The sequence below is a fragment of the Leptosomus discolor genome, chromosome 4 (genome assembly GCF_034619465.1).
Source record: "Leptosomus discolor isolate bLepDis1 chromosome 4, bLepDis1.hap2, whole genome shotgun sequence".
Lineage (NCBI taxonomy): Eukaryota > Metazoa > Chordata > Aves > Leptosomiformes > Leptosomidae > Leptosomus > Leptosomus discolor.
The window spans coordinates 55,777,140-55,794,216 of NC_141394.1; positions in this window are offsets into that span (position 1 = coordinate 55,777,140).

The following is a 17,077-nucleotide window of genomic DNA, read 5'->3' on the forward strand; positions in this document are numbered from 1 at the left end:
GATGTGCACAAAATTGCACAGTCACAAAAATACCTGCAAAGGCAAAAGTTATTACAAACCAAATAGTGTGACTAAAGGTTGCGCTTGCACTCCAGATCTGCTCCTTAGAGAGCCAAGGCTTGCGGTTGCCCCAGCTGCACACCAAGCTGGCTGGGTGCAGCCAGGATTCAAGGAGGTGTGGAGCGGTTCCTGAATGAGCTTAAGTGCTGCTTCTTCATGCTGGAACTCATCCTGTTAGCGTGGAGTGAACACCTATGGAGTGAGTGCTGGTCCGTGCAGGCAGGCAGCAATCCTTAACATTAAGCTATTGGTGAGTTCATGTGTTTTAGAATTCTGAAATTAATTGTCCTGGTTTAGCTGGGACAGAATCACAGCCCAGCCATGCTGGGCAGGCCATCAGCAGTTTCAAGCCAGCCAGGGCAGCTGACCTGAGTTAGCTACAGGGGTAGCCCATCCCATAATGTCATGGTCATTATAAAGGGGCAGGTTTGCTGAGGAGAGGGAGCTCCTGTGGGGTTTCTGCTGGGGTTCCTCCTGCTCCTCCGCTGACCTCTCCCTGCTCCTGAGGACCACTCTCCTCTTCATTGTGAGAGTTGTACATTTGCTTGGCGGGGTATAACTGTGTACACCTTTGTTGGTATTAGTGCTGTTTCATGAAATCTGTTTTCACTTCAACCCATGGGTATCCTCTCTTTTTCCTCATTCCCCTTCCTGGCTGGTGAGGGGCTGTTGGGTGATACAGCCTGGATATGGGCTAAATGTAGACAGAATGAAGAAAAGCAGGAATGGAACTTTGTTTCAAATATGACTCCGGGTTACATGAACGCAGTGTACTAACTGTAAGTTCAGATCAGTGGTCCATCAGTAAGCCAGAAAGGAGAACAGTAAAAATGACAGACAAAATCATTGATCTTTACCTTCACTTGTCAGCTTGGATTAATACATGAAGCAAATATTAAGACTTTTGATCAATTTGCTTTGAGCTCCATATGCAATGGAGCACAGTTACTAGAGCAATTAAGGAAAGATGTGCAGTTCAGCAGAATAATAAATGTTAAAGTATTTATGAGACAGCAAATCGGTAGCATAAATGTGACTTTTCAAGTGATCCATTTATGTGTCAAAATGTGATGGATGTATGTACACAATTAACATTTCCTGTACTTCAAAAGCCATTAGTTATAATGAGGATAAATCAAATGTACCTGTCATTAGTTGTATTGAGTAACATTGAAGCGAACCACATAAAATGGAAAATTCAAATATTTACAGATTCATGGCTGAAAATGTGAAAACAAAATGTAAGCGTGAATTTCTTGTCTGATTCCCAAGTATGAATGCAGCACTGCATGTCCTATCCATAATTTTTTCGGTTAAAGACAACGTAATTGCAAATCAGTCTGTGTTAGGTGTTTATTTCCTGACAGTTGTGCTCAATAGAAACAACTGTGTTCCCTAATTGACGTGGTGTCGTAGCCTGGGTTTTAACAGGAGTTATGTCTTTTCTCATAAACTGACACAATGGCAAAAGTAGGCATTTGCCCTGTCAGTGATCTGAGTCATCTGCTAGACTTCTGTGTGAGAGCTGCACAGAAGGGAACAGCATACCATAATGCAGGGAAGAATATAAAAGGTAGAGAAGCATTTCCCTGATAGTAAAACATGAGCTGATAAAATGCACCTGAGATTTCTTAGTGTAATATGTATATATGTGTGTGCACAAGGCCAAGCAGATTGCTAATCAGTGATATCTATGAAACACAGCACAGAGTGTACCTCTTGCTATTCACCGGCAATGCACCTCAGTTGGAAGCAATCGTTGGTAGCACTGTGTGAAAATGTAGTAAAAAACACAGGGCAAGGTTCCATGGTGGTAGTGAATTTAAAAAAAAAAAAAAAAAAAGTGGAGGGAGCATTTCTTTATCTCATTTGTGGTGATTTCTGTAACAAGCTGGATAAATGAAACCACAGATTTGTATTCTCGGCAAGTAGTTACTGTGCAAATGGAATAGCCGTGACAAAAGCCTTTCCTGTCACTGGGAAGCGCTGCTGCCAGCAGATGCTAAAAGGGAATGACGTCCTTAAAAATAGCATTAGCAGAAATTTCCCCTTTCAGTAAAATTATTGTCCTAAGCCAAATGCACAGGCTTTACATTGCAGGGTAAGGAATGGAATTAAAAGGACAAAGTTTACCCTGAAAAAAACCACTGGACAAACAAGCAAACAAAACCAAGGTTAATGAATTTCAGCCTTGGAATCCCTAAACTAAATGCCTTTATAGGACAGGTCACCGACTCTTATCTTCTAAATCTGTGTCTGCGTGTCAGAGCAAGGTGCCTGAACAGAAGTCTGAATTAACTGACATGGTCTGCCAGTTTCTTAACTGGAAGATGAGTCACCCAGTTTTCCTCAGGTTATCTGTTTCAATTTGACAGGCCCTTATTGTTCTTGGGAGGACAAAAAATAGCAAATCATTTTTCCTTTTCCCCCCGATTCCCCCCTTCCCACTCGTCTTGTTCCTCCCTCAAAAAAAAAAAAAAAAGTCACCTTCGATGTCCACACTTGCCATTGTATCTGCTCTAGACCTTTCTTAACCAAAGTTATGAGGGCCAACAGTGCAAAGGGACAGCAGTGGCTGGAATTAGTATTATGCCTCTTCAGGCTGACAGTGAATTTCTGATTTCGGGCCTTTCCTGGACGTTCATTTATCACATTACCACAACATATCAAGTTCTCCAATTGTGCTTGAAAATGCACATCTGTTTCTTGGCACTTTATGGTGATGGTGGCCAAACATTGCTGTTGTAGCCAAGCTAACAACAGTAGAAGACATGATGTATTTCTTGCCTTAAAATAAAGCAGAGAAGGTAGTTAGCATCTTCCTGTCTGATCTTCAAAACTCACAGCAGAAACTGTGTGAAACAGCAGTGATTTAGCCCATGAAAGAAAACACCTGAGGTAGTTATAGTCTGTCTAATAAAAAGAAAAAGATGTAATGTTTCCTTTTTTTTCTGTAAGTGATGCCAAATTACATGCTTCTAGGCCATAGTCTACAGAGGAAAAAGACTATATTGTGAAATATGTAACTTTACAGAGTAATTGTTATTTTTCTTTATATTGGAAACCTCTGTCATTTAATACATTCATCTTCTATATTCTATTTACTAGAAAGAAAATATTTTAGAATTATATACTGTTTACTTCCCTGGGTTCATAATTCCAATGTATTTTAATGAGCAGTGATCAAGAATATTTCTTCTCCTTCCTCTCCCCTGTATTAAGTTCTTAGGAGATAGACTGTGATTAGCAGCTTTGCATGAGTTTACCAGTCTAATGTAAAATTGCCTATTTTAAGATTTTCTTGAGAAGGCTTAATGAATATTAGATGGATTCCTATTAGCTTGATTTGTGTTTACAAAATAGTTCAAATGTGTTTAATAGGTTCCATCATTTTAACAAACTGCATATTGAGAAAAATGCTTGAAGAGTAAAGATTACTGATTAGACAAGTTTTATTTTCAGTGAAATATCTTCCATGTGGAAATGTGACATTTTAACTGTGTTTTCACCCTTTTATTTTCCAATTTGTTTTACAGGTATGCTCTAAATCTTAGAGGATACTTTGTAAGCAGTGTATTATAGGATGCTGAATAGGTAAAGCATATATTTAACGAAGTGAACTAAAGTTCAGTCTAGACATTTCGAAATACTGGAAAAGTATCATATGTATCTGAATAAAGAAGCCAAAAAAAAAAATGAAGATGTCCTTTATGTTTCACTGGTACATGATAAAGTTTCTAAGACTTTCTGGATTTAATTTTTCTTTGCTCTAGAATATGATTAATAATAAAAAGCAAAGAGTCTTGATTTAGAAGACTGTTAGTGATGCAGAATCTTTTGCCACATGGGATGATTAACAGCTGCCTAGTTTTAAATCTTTAAAAAAGTGGATTTATTTCTATTCTGAATTACTCTATTATCAGCTGCCACGACTGAAAAGACCATTATGAAGGTTTCTCTCCTGTATAAGTTCTTACCTGATCAGTAGGTCTCCCTTACTCCCTTCTTTGTAAGCCAGGCTAAGTTCCCTGAGTTTTTGATTGAAGAAATTACATTTCGTTTATTGTTTTTCTTTATTTCCCAGTTAATCGATATTCCTATCATATTTTCATTGTTCTCGCCTAATTATTTTTCAATGAGAAAAGGCTACTAGCATAGCCTTCCCTTTCTTGACCTATTTATGTGTTCGAGGGTAATTGTTTTGCCACAAAATCTCTGAAGCTGATGCTGCCACCGTGTAAGCAGAGACCACTTTCTTTGTTCCTAGATGGTTAACTACCTTTGGCCACATCATAAATACCAGGTTTGATTATGCTCACCTTACAGTACAATTCAGATTGCTTTGCATCCATAACTTATCCTTGTCATTATGTAAATAATCCTCAATCTTTGTGTTATTTTAAAGTCTATTAGAAATTACTTTGTTTCCCGGAGATAATAAACAGAGTTGTTAATATGTATACAAGTAAGGAAAAACTCTGCTGGACTTCCACTAGAAACACAAGTACGTGATGATGATTTCCTCTCACCATACGTTTGAGACCTAACAAGTATGCTGATCTGTTTGATGCGCAGTGTAAAATATTTTTTGTTACCATTTCATAAACAAATATTGCATGTTATCAAAGTCACATACCGTATAGAAATCTACATATTTTACATTGAGATTATTATCTACCACCTCTGTCAACCTGTCTTGTAACCTTATTTTAAATAAGAAATCAAGTTACTTTGGGATATATTTTTCACATATCCAGATTGATTGGCATTAATTATGTTATCCTTCTTTAATTCTTAATTATAGTCCTGTAGCATCCATTACTTTATTTTGCGTATGATTGACATCCAGCTGACAGGTCTATAATTGCCCTCTTTAAAAGCTGAAACACGTTTGCTCCCTACCACTGTTCTGGAACTGACAGAGTGTTTCAAGAGTTGCTGAAAGGCGATATTAATGGTGCACAGAGCTTGTCAGGCAGCTCTTTCAAAAGTTTTGTATGCAAATTATCTGGATACAGCTGTTTTAAAATTTAACTTTGCAGTATTTTCTGGTATTGCTCTTAGAAAGTAAAGAATTCAGCCCTCATTATTTTGTGACATACATATATAAATATTGCTGGGTTGGATTTTGACAGAAATTAACTGTTCTGTATAAAAAATATTATTTTTTTTACCTAATAAGTGAATCACCTAATGGATCGATATGATTGGAGGTATTTTTCTCCTGAGGAATGGATTTCATTCCCTGAAAACATTAAAAAGTCAGCACTCAACCAACTTTAACTCAGCTAAACAACTCTTACCAAGTATCTGTAGTTCTCATCTCCTTATTTATGGTAATTATATATAAATAATTATGGTAAATAAAAAAAATATATGGTAATTACCATATGGTATTATGGTAACCTTACACTTTCTTTCATTTCTGGATTTTTTTTTCTTCTGTCTTCCCTTCTAAGACTAATGGTTCACTTAACCAGTGGGGCCTCTGCCATCTTTGACTGCTTTGTGGCTTTTTGGGCAGCTAGCAAATTGTTTGTCAGTGTTCTTGATTGCAGTCGGAGCTCTGTATCCTAGGCCCATACTTACATTCTTTTATTGTTAAGAGGTGTTAGAGACATAGTTCCCTGCAGGTAACTTTGTTTTAAAATGCTAAGAGTAGTCTGCTTTCAAAAACAAATCAAGTCTATGAAACTTGAATGAAATATGAAAACTATGAAAGCAGCCCAGCCTTAACCATTCTTCAGGGAAACCTAGTTTTAGGATGCTACCCTGCGTTAGTTCACTTCCCCACCCATTCTAAGAAGGTATAAAAAGACTGTTCATGTCCCAAAAAGCCATTGCCTTTCTTCTCCAGGGAAAAGGAAGGGGCACTGACGGAATTCACGAGCCCAGATTCACCATGTGAGCTACTAGTAATTAGGTAATGCTGAAGAAGATAGTTTGATTAATTTTGTAGTTCTGACTTCTGTTAGTGTAAAGAGGTGAAGAACAGCAAAGTACTTTTCAAGAACCTGTTAAAAGACATCACAAAAGCAGTGTCTCTACACTTTGGTTTGTTTTTTAAAAGCCATTAATAGTTGTAGTGAGTTACGTTGCCTGTAGATATGGTGAAAGAAAACTAGTTAAAAAGCCCAGCAGGCTGATGAGTAATTGTAGAATAGTTATGTTTTAGGACGCCTTGACCAGGTAAACAATAAATAAATAAATGGAATATTATTTATCTTGTATTTTCTTCCATTTATATGATATGGACCAAAATATTTTAGCTTGTTTAGTACAGAAACCATTTTGGCTCTTTCCCTTTGTTAAATCTGTCTGTTTCAGCTAATGTTGTGCTCTTTCTATACTTCAGTGATTATTTATCCGAATTATTGTTTAATAGGAATACTGCAAGAGACATTCTGTAATTAGGTACGAGTGAACAGAGTTAGGAAAGGCAACAGATTGCCTTGTTACTATAGAAGATTGATTTTCTGTGCTTGGATACCTAGCTTGTAGAACATGAAAGTAAGCCTTGGTCTATCACAACTGTTTCTTTTAAGCATTTAATAAATATGTTGCTTAAAAATAGTAACAACCTCTTTTGACGATGGGGCCTCATAAGCATAAAAAAAATTGCTCTAACTTTTTCATACTGCATATATTTTCCTTATCTTCCACCAAGGTGGAGAAAGTTCATGGCGCTTTTAGACTACTTACAAATTGACTGGATTTTTTCCAAATTAGTGCCTCTGATTCTGCTTTTTCATAGGGGCATTTAACCAACATAAGTCAGTGTGAACTGACTTTCAGGACAAAATTCAGTTCTTTGTGCAAAACCAGCAAGTATAACATCTTATTTCACATCTATATCATCCCAATAGCGGCCTGGAAAACAAGTGATTCAATGATTAATAGAAAGCAGCAAAAAAAAAAAAAAAAAGAGCATCTAGAAAACCCCAAAGAAAACAATGCTGTATGTATGAAATGTTGAAATAAATAAATCATTTTATTTTAAAATATTACCTCAGTCAGGCAAAGAGTGCATAAGTCACTGAAACAGCAATACCTTTCAGCTGTCAACAGTACGTGAGAATAAGTACCTACTAGTTATAGACATTTTGAATAATACAGAAGCTGCAACATCGAAGTGATAATTAATTTCACGTTTTTGTCTTATTTCATATTAAAACTAGGGTTTTTTTCCCAAGTTTGCCTTTGGTATAAACTGTAAGTGCTTCTGTACGCGTGGTGTTTTTAATTACCTCTGCTTTCATGCAGGTAAACATCGCTGCTAAACGGTATTATGCTGTATGCCATGTCTGTAATATGTAAGGCCTGGAGATGCATTTTCAGGACACCAGAGGTCTACCCAGTGATGCATTGATCAATCCATTTTACTTGTTCCTAATGTGCCTTTTCCATGACACTAAAAGAATAAGGTTATGAAGGGTGAGAGTCTACAGAGAAGATAGTTCATTTGCATTATTTTTTGCCTTTGAGATGTCATGGAAGACAGCTCAGTCTCATTAGAGAATGACAGACCTAACTGGGAGAAGAGGAAGATCTGATAATCACTCACCATGATACCCAGAAAAACATTAGTGCTAACTATTTAATTTATAATATCTATAAAAAAGCCAAGAAAAAACAGATGGGATGGATTCATGGAGAAAATTATGTCAAGTCAGATAGCTATCTTTTCACAAGCTGCTTGGCCTGATGAATACAGGGGGAAAAATCAAAGGATGCAGCTCATTTTCAATTTTAGGAGGGGTTTTGACAATCCCATCTTTTTATAAGAAGCTACAGCTACATTGTCAAAGTCAGCGATTCCAAGCTCAGGTTTGAAGGCAGGTGGGGAACTTACTCCCCCAGTTTCCATGAGCCTGTGTATTTATAGTTAACATCAACAGCCATCCTGTGAAGTGCTCCTGGTCCATGTCAACCTTCAAAAGACAATTTCTGAGCTACTCCAGTCTGTCGAGCGCTTGGTACCTTTTCAGTTTCTCTAAGGCATCAGCCTTTTGGCCCAGTTTGCATTTGAAGTCTGAGCCAGTCCTGTGTCACTAAGCTCCACAGGGAAATAGGTATTTCCTTTGGTGTCGCTAGTCACTGTCTGCTGCAGCTGCTAGTTCTTTGGGCCTCTTTCCAAGACACAGGTCTGCTATTTGTCCCCGTTTCAGGGATTCCTTGACTGTGTACTGTAGGAACAAAATCTCTTTGTGCCACATGAGATGTGGCATGCTGTGACATATTGTCATGTCCCTATTTCTCCCCACCTAAGGTCTTTCATCTTCTGTGGTTGGATCCATTCCATCCTGCTGCCCACCTGCTACCTGAGGCTAACCATTCCTTCATATTTGGTAGTTATAAAACCAGTTAGAGTCACAATTGTATTAACTAGGAGTGTTTGGGGGAATGTGATACTGCAGTTGTTCTGCTTCCCTCAGTATGGCTGTCCCAAGAACTTGGTACTTTCCCATGTCAGGCTTAGCAAAGAAATAACATTTTCTCAAAACTAGTTTCAGTTTGAAGCAGCACAGCTTCAAAAAGTTTCTGACTGAATGTAGGAACTCCAAAGGACAGGAACAATAATACTAAGAGGTTTAGAAAATAACTTTGCCAAAATGTTAAAAGAATGGGTTTAGATTCTTCTAGAAAAGGGAAAGCTAACCAGCCTGTGATTACATGGCCTGTGCACTTAGCAATGCAGTTGCCTATGCAGAACCTATGTCTGATGGGTTTGTGTAGTGCAAATCTAAGTTTCATCATTGCCTCTGTCACGTATGTGTCATATGACACATATGTCACCATATGACACCTCTCAGCACTTCAGTGAACCAGGAGCTGCTAGGTTTTTCTCTCAAAAAAGCATCAGGCACGTCTTGCAGCCCAATTCATACTTTGTAATACAATATACACTACTAGCAGGAAACTGGAAATTGGTGGGAACAGCATTTCTTAAAGTCAAGAAAATCAAAGAGGATATATACAGCTTAATATGGCTAACTTCATTATTCACAAAAAAATGGCCTCACTTTAATTTCCATGTATGTCTATTAGAACAAAACCTTACATAACTCGATAGACCTAACTCACCCCTATCTTTCCATTGATTAAATGTATACTTTAAGATAACTTACAGCTATAGCTGAAAGCAGTAAGAACATAAGAAACACCTCATTGGGTGAAATGAATGGTTTGCACTGACCAGTATTTTTCCTTCAGCAGTAGTAGCAGGAGGTGCAATTTACTGAGAGCATGCAAGCTTGGCCAAGGCCTCCAGTGCATTCCCCTTGCCCTGAATTATGCCCTCCTTTGCCTTCTCTCTAGCATGCAGAATCCCAGCCCCTGTCCCTTTCATCATTTTTCTTGTTGTTTGTTATATCCTCTTTAACTCTGTTGGCTCACCATCTCTTCTTAATCTCTTATTTTCTGGAAGCAGAAAAGATGATTTAGCACTTCATTGTTTAAACATGAGGTCCCAATATACGGGACCATCCTGAGGATGACAACAGTATTCATCAGGGCATATGAACCATATCTGGAAGAACACAATCCACGTTCCGTGCTATTTCTATTCAGTTCCCTCCAGACATAGATCAGGCCGAGGTCATTAATCCCAATTTTAATTGCTTTTCTCTCTCATTAAGTTGTCTTTGTTAGAAAGTTAGATCCATCCAGCTGTAGAGAAGGGACAATTAAAATCTTTTTGATGGTTATTGCCTGAAAAGAGTTGCAAGTAAAGAAAATGTTTCTGAGCAGAAGAGAAAGGATTGTTTGTATTGAACATAAAGTATTACAAAAGGACAACTTTGAGGATTTGATTTTTAAAACATGGTATCTTGTGAGTGACAGTTGTATCCCTGTATTTTATTTTCAATGACAATAGAAGGATACATGCCTTCTGTACCATTGCGCTTAATGTTTTGGTCTATATAAGTTTCCTATGAACTAGCAATATCTATGTTGTATGCCTTGTCCAGCCAGATGAATGAATGTTTTTGAAAATTACATTATATATTTCTGGGTAATTCTTCAATCTGTAGCAATTAATAGGAGTTACTTAATAGTAAATTCGTGACAGGCTTTTCTTTTTTGTCTTTCGGAAAGGAGTTTTAAAAGGAGTAAACTGGTACACAGCAAGCACTGTAGTAAATCTTGCCAGAAAAAAAATTAAATTTTTTCCATTCTTAGTTATCCCAGCAAAACTGTCTTTTTTTTTTTTTTTCTCCTTATTTAGCTTAATGCTAAAATAAAGTTTATAGTGAACAGTAATCATTTGAATAAGCACTTCCAAAAGCAATTCACCCATTAGAATTTTGGCTGTGATACTTATACACCTGTAGTTATAGTATCACCTTTTTATTTATTTATTCTGCTGTGGATCTTTTCTAAGTTGAGAGGAAAAAAAATACCTTGGCTCCTTCTGCTGTTGGCCTTTAGACAATAAATTTTATCTTGCGTTCATCTCTTATGTCTGCTCTGATATAGTGTAACAACACATAAAACCTGGGCTAAGGAAACATTAACTATGAAGTCTGAAAAGTTTGAAAGCATTGAAAGAGTGAGATTCTCTTTACAGATATGGTTTGAATTAATACTGCTCATTCATTTTCATACTTGATCAAATACTTTTTCTTTTATAAACCATACCTTTTTTTTCCTAAAATGATTCTCTGAAAACAGTGGGCATTTTTTCCACTGAATTTTCTTCACCTTGAAAGTAAAAGGCATAGAGAGTCTAAGCCCAAATACTTAACATTTTACAAATTTATAAGGTCTTTATATAAGGTCTTTAATTACAGTGTGGGCTGCAGCACTAATCCATTGCTTGGATTATGACTGAGTGTACACTCTGTGTCACGACAAGCCTGCACCCTGGATGACCTCAGCTGGGATGAATCCTGAATTCACAGATCCCTGTCGTTCTGTTTTGACATCCAACATTCTGTCAGTGTGTGGAATTTGCTTCTAGACAAGTGTGGCTCATATATCTTTTCCTATTCAAATTGGGCTGGGCCCAGGAAGGGCTCATCTGCGACAGCAGATTTTGCTGCTCAAGGGAACAGACCCTGGGCCACTATCCTCTTTCTTCCTATTAGCAGCTTTTAGGATCCGTATGGCATCTGGCTGACTTTTGGCAAGGTCAGGATATGTTCAGCTAAATAGAAATTCATTAGGAGGCCCAGATTAATTATTAGTAAAGGCTTTCTCTGATGGTTTAGATTTATTTCCAAGGTTTGGGTTTATTTCCTCTTCCCTTTCCCCCGCTCTTGTGGGAGCAAAAGAACAACAACCAACAAAGGCTTTTACTGTATGGTTTTCTCTTAGTTTAACATTTCTATCCCATGCAACCCCTATAAAATAATACAAGCAAAGCAGCATGTATCTCCAGAGGTCTGTTGCATGTTTTACAAATCACCAACACCTTTTTTCTGCTCTTTACTTGGCTCCAAGCCTGGCTGCAGTCCTCTGTACATAGTTTCTTTGGGCACACAAGCTGAAATTTTGCCTGAGAAGGCCTTTAAGGATGCCAGATTCATCTATGTGTTTTTCCAAAAAGTAAAACTTACGTACTGGGGTTAACATTCCCTTTAGGCAACTTGTGATCCATAGATTATTGACACAAAATGCTGTAGCTGCTCTTTCAAAACATTTATAGCTTACAGAGCCTGGGTGTGCTTATTCTAAAGAAATAATTACAGTTTGTCCTTAGGAGCTTTGTGACCTCCACACAGAAGAAACTTTTTTGCTGAGGTATTAGCACCTCTCCTGTTCTCAGTCCAATTTCAGAAGAATCATTATGATTATGCAGGATGCAGATTTGAAGGAAACTGCGCTAGACTGACACAACAGAAAGGATACAGCAAAAAATAAAATTTAAAAAAAAATAAAATTAAGATGTTACTGTTTTTTCTATTACATAAAAATCTTTATTTCCTATAGATAAAAGACTGCTTCACCATGCTGCTTATCTCCCTGTTTTATCGGTATCCACAACAACTTTTGAATTTTTGGGTGATTTTGAATATGTTGAATTAAGACAGAGCTCTTAATGCTAATTAAGTTTCTACAAATTTAATGAGAATAGGCAGCTACAAGGAGGTAAAAAATCTTCCTAGTATCTCCATTGAGAAAAAAAAATAAAACACAACTCATGCTTATTAGACACCAAAGAATCAACCTGAGAATCTATTATGTGTGATTCAGCCATTAAAAAGAGCTTTAACTGAATTTTCTGTCTCGGTGTGTATTAGATATTAAATAATTCAACCACAAGATACTAATCTATCATCAATCAGGCTCTATTAGTTCTGATGCCACAGAACTAAGGTTTCTCTCAGAATTATCTTTCCTGTCATAAGAAATATCAACAACGTAAGCGGACTTGTAATGCTTTTTTGAAATATCCATATCCAGGCAGTGTCTCCAAGGAGCAGAAAATGTTCTTCAAGATATTTTGTACATAAGGCAAGGAAGCATGTAAGTTTTGTTGGTTTTTTTGTTTTGTTTTGTTTTGTTTTTTCCAGAAATCCCAATATAGAAGTGTTCTAGAGGAAAGAGAATGTATAAGTTGTGAAACTCTGGAAAAATCAAGAAAAGTTCCTTTCACTTTTTTGGAAGTCATTAATCTAAGCACACTTTTTTTTTTTTCTTTCTGTTTTTCCTGCTGGAAGCAGCAGAAAAATTGCTCGATGGGGAAATAAGTCAGAAGCTGAGAGGTAGCTAACTCAGAACAGAGACGTGAGAAGAAGGTCTCCAATCTGAAGTAAAAAGCTGTGTGGAAGGAGACATACAGTTGAAGCCATATAAAGCAGTAGTTTTAGTAATTGTTAGAAGTCAACAAATCCATCCTACATAGAATTAAGGATGTTATGGTCTCATGGTTTCTTAGATTTGAATCTATATTCTTTTGGGTTGCTTTCCTCCTTCACAAACACAAAGAATATGAGTAGCCATATAAGTCAAAACAGGAAGTCTACTTCAGCAATGACAGTGATGGAATGCATGGGGAAGAATATGAATGTGTACCCTGAATATTTTCTTAGTCTTCTACTACTTCTAGTTTATGGACTTCTTGAGTTGCATACTGTTCCTATGTATTTAGTTATTCTTGGTGGATTTGTCTTTCATGGACTTGTTCCAGATCCATATAAATATTCAACATGCATAACTTCCTTTGATGAGGAGATCCAAAGTCTGTCACCCACAAACCTTTTGTTTCTTTGTTTTGAATCTAATACCAACACTTTGTGGATTTTGTTCTTCTTTCTGAAGAAAGAGTCAACAGTTTATCCCTACCCACTAGTCCACGTCACTCAATTTTGTAAACCACTACTAATCATTGCTTTTCCAGCCCAAGGACTCCTCACTAACCTAGTAGTTCTTCACGTGGAGCCTATTCCATACACATCTCCCCTGCCCTTCTCTCGGCACATCACCGTTCTGCTAAACACTTTGAGGTAGGGGAGCTAGGACTGCTCACAGTGTTGAAGTTGTCAGAGAATCACAGTGGTATAATGATGTTCTCTTTTTTACTGTCTTTTTCTTTCCTAATTTCTAGCAGCAGAATCGTGTTTTGGGCTGCTAGTGTGTATTGATAAGTAAAACCATTCATGCAGGAATCCATAACTTCTCACTTGTTTGTTCAAGTCTAACAAACTTGTTTGGCATAAAGGAAAACACTAATAGCTTTGGATTTCACTCTTCTTTTTGTTGTTTTTTTGGGGGGGTTTTTTTGTTTTTTTTTTTTTTGCATCTTACCCAATCTCTGAAGACCTTTCATAGGAAAGAGTTAGGGTGTTACAGTAGAGGGTGTCTGATGCCTGTATGCATAAAATTAATGTAGTAGACACTTTATATGATGTAAGTAATTTGGTAAAAATATTATTTCATAGAAGCAGTAAATGGTACATTTCTTTGTAATTAAATTTCCCCTCTTCTTTAGTAACATATTTTAATAATTTCCCAGTTATAAAATTATTAATGGAGCCTGTAAATGCAAGTCATTAAGCTTAAGGCTTACTGAATTAATCCTTAATGTGATTAATTTTTACATTTGAAAAAAACTATAGAATAATTGACTAATGAGTATAATGGATTTGCTATACTCATCAGTTTACTTTGAGTAATAAATACGGGATTACATAGGTGATTCTTTAGCCAGAGTTCTATAGTCTTTTCTATTTTATCCCATTTCACCTTGTGCTATCTATTTTAAAAAAAAAAAAAAATTACCAGAAATTTTAAAAATTTTAATTATTAACCCATTTTGTCAAAAAAGCTGAACATGAAAATGTAAGCTTATGAAAACTGATCATATGTCAGCTTTCCCCACATGCCTGTTTTCCTTTTCAGGAAAGCTGAAAAAGTACATAAACAAAACTCTAGCAGTTCAGTTTAGAAAAAAGTTTTGAATATCTTGTAGAAATTCTCACATTTTTCATCATCTCTGTTCATCTTTTTTATACGCTTCAGTTCTCATTCTCATTTTTGATGATTAGACCTCATCCAATCTATTTTTTCCTTAGATTATTAACGTCCTTTGTACCTGCCAATCAAAGAAAGTGAGGTTATATTCGTATTCTGTTCTAAAGCCTCAAGGTGCAACAATTTATTTTTTCCTTACGTTAACGCGTGTGTGACAGCCTTCTCTAATGTGATGTGTCAGTGAGGGACTAAACATCGAGTACCTGAAGAAGTGCTCAGCTCTGGTGGCCCTTTGCTCAGTCTACTGACCTGTACCTGTAAAAATCGACTGGGTGCTCCTTTCACACCAAACTTCAATGTTCAATATTTGCTATAGCTATTGTGGTCACGGGCACATCCATTTTTCCTAGCTCCTCTCTGATCCTTTTTCAGTCTTACAGTTTTTTTCCCCCTCAGAATGGTTTATTTATTCTTCAAACCTACCCCTGAGTAAAATGGTTTCTTATTCGTAGACTTTAAGACTAGAAAGGACCTGCGCTGTTGTGGTGGGTTGGCCCTGGCTGGAAGCCAGGTGCTCACCAAGCTGCTCTATCACTCCCCTCTTCAGCAGGAGAGGGCGGGGAGAAAACAAGATGGCAAAAACTCATGGGTCAGGGTAAAGACAGTTTGATAAAGCAAAAGCAAAGGCTGTGTGCAGAAGCAAAGGAAAACAAAAGGTTTTATTCTCTACTTCCCATCAGCAGTTGATGTCCAGCCACTTCGTGGGAAGGAGGGCTTCAGTACACGTAGTGGTTGCACTGGAAGACAAACGTGAAAACGAATGTCCCCTGCTTCCTCCTCTTTTTCCCTAGCGTATATTGCTGAGCAGACATCGTATGGTATGGAATATTCCTTTGGTCAGTTTGAGTCAGCTGTCCTGGCTGTGTCCCCTCCCAAGATCTATCCTGCCCACCCTCAGCCTACTGGTGAGGTGGAGGGGGGAATGTTGGAGAGATGATCTTGATGCTGTATGAGCCCGGCTCAGCAGAAGCCAAAACATGGATGTGTTATCAACACCTTTCTAGCTGTCACTACAAAGCACAGCATGGTGAGGGCTGCTATGGGGAAAATTAACTCCATCTCAGTCAGACCCAATACAACTGTCTAGTTTGTAGTCCTGGATAAGCAAAGGTCATGGGGTGTTACGGAGTTAATTCCCTACCTAAACTAAAATATAATATCTCGTTTGATCATCAGATGTCCTGTTACAGGAAACTTGTTAGTACTGTTGGGAAACGCTCTTGTGGTCAACTGCTGCTGTCACTGTGAAAATTTTCAAGCTTTTCTGCTCTGTTTTATTTTACCATTGACTAATAGCTTCAAGGATCTTTTTATTATATTCAGTCTGTTTTGTCCTAACAGATTCTGGTCAAACCACCCTGTGACTGGCTCTGGTTGGTAGATTTTGCTTCAAAGTATCTGCTAGATGAGGTTTGTAAAGCTTCTGTCCTGTAAAGCACCATTAGAAATCCTCCTCTCTTTTTACAATTACATTTCAGACACATCACATAGCACTTATTTAATCAGTACAATGGTTGTCCCATTAAGCAGTGATGGTTCTATATTTATTGAAGCAAAATCAAGTAAAATGCCTTGTATAAATGTAGGTCAATGGTGGTTACCTTTCCCAACTACAGATCTTGTTAGAAAATAAATTAGGTTGAAATGAGCTAGTTTCCAAAAGCCCACGTTGATTGGATTCATCGATTCAGTTATTTATTATTTGAGCCCATAATTTGCTAGGATTAATCTCATGGTGACGGGCCAATAATTACTCAGGACATCTCATTTAGCCTTTTACAAAATGGCATATTTACTTGGTTTTGATCTTCTCAAACTTTCCTGTTGTTTTGCAGCTCAACAATGTAGAAAATTTTTGACCAGTTCTTCTAAAACACTTGGATGCAGAATTTTAAAACATTGATTTGGGCATTTCTAATTAAATGTTTCTGTCTTTTTGTTTTATTGATCCCTATACTTTTTTCATCTGATAGGAGAATGGCAGTGCTGGTATGATTCTGTCTGCTTCTGATACACTTGAACAGTCCTTGTTTCTATTGGTCACTTTCCTATAAACTACTTAATCTTCTTTTTTAATCAATTGTCTGCATCATAATTTCTAACATATTATTTTCCATTTTTGTATTTTAAGTGTCCATTTATATGCCTATATACACGGAGATATTAATGTAGTATACATACATAATTCATGTATAATAAGATATATTGTATTTTAATTTTATATATGGAGAGAAATACATCTATGTTTCAATTTTAACTTCTTTCTTACTTTTTAATTTATTTTGTTTTTAATTTTTAGCTGGGTTTCTTTTCTAATTGTGACTTTTCTGCTTATTGTTGTTAGCTCTTGTTAAATGCTGGCCGTGATATTGTGGGTGACAGGTCATGGGGGTTTTTCCTTCATATACATCTGTTCAAAGATCAAATTTAGAATCCTATAAATAGCACTGAGCTCATTCCTGTTGAAGTAAGAGGATATTTTAGGTGTTCTACAACATGTAAATTCAACAGACTGGAGTTTTCAACAAATATCTTAAAA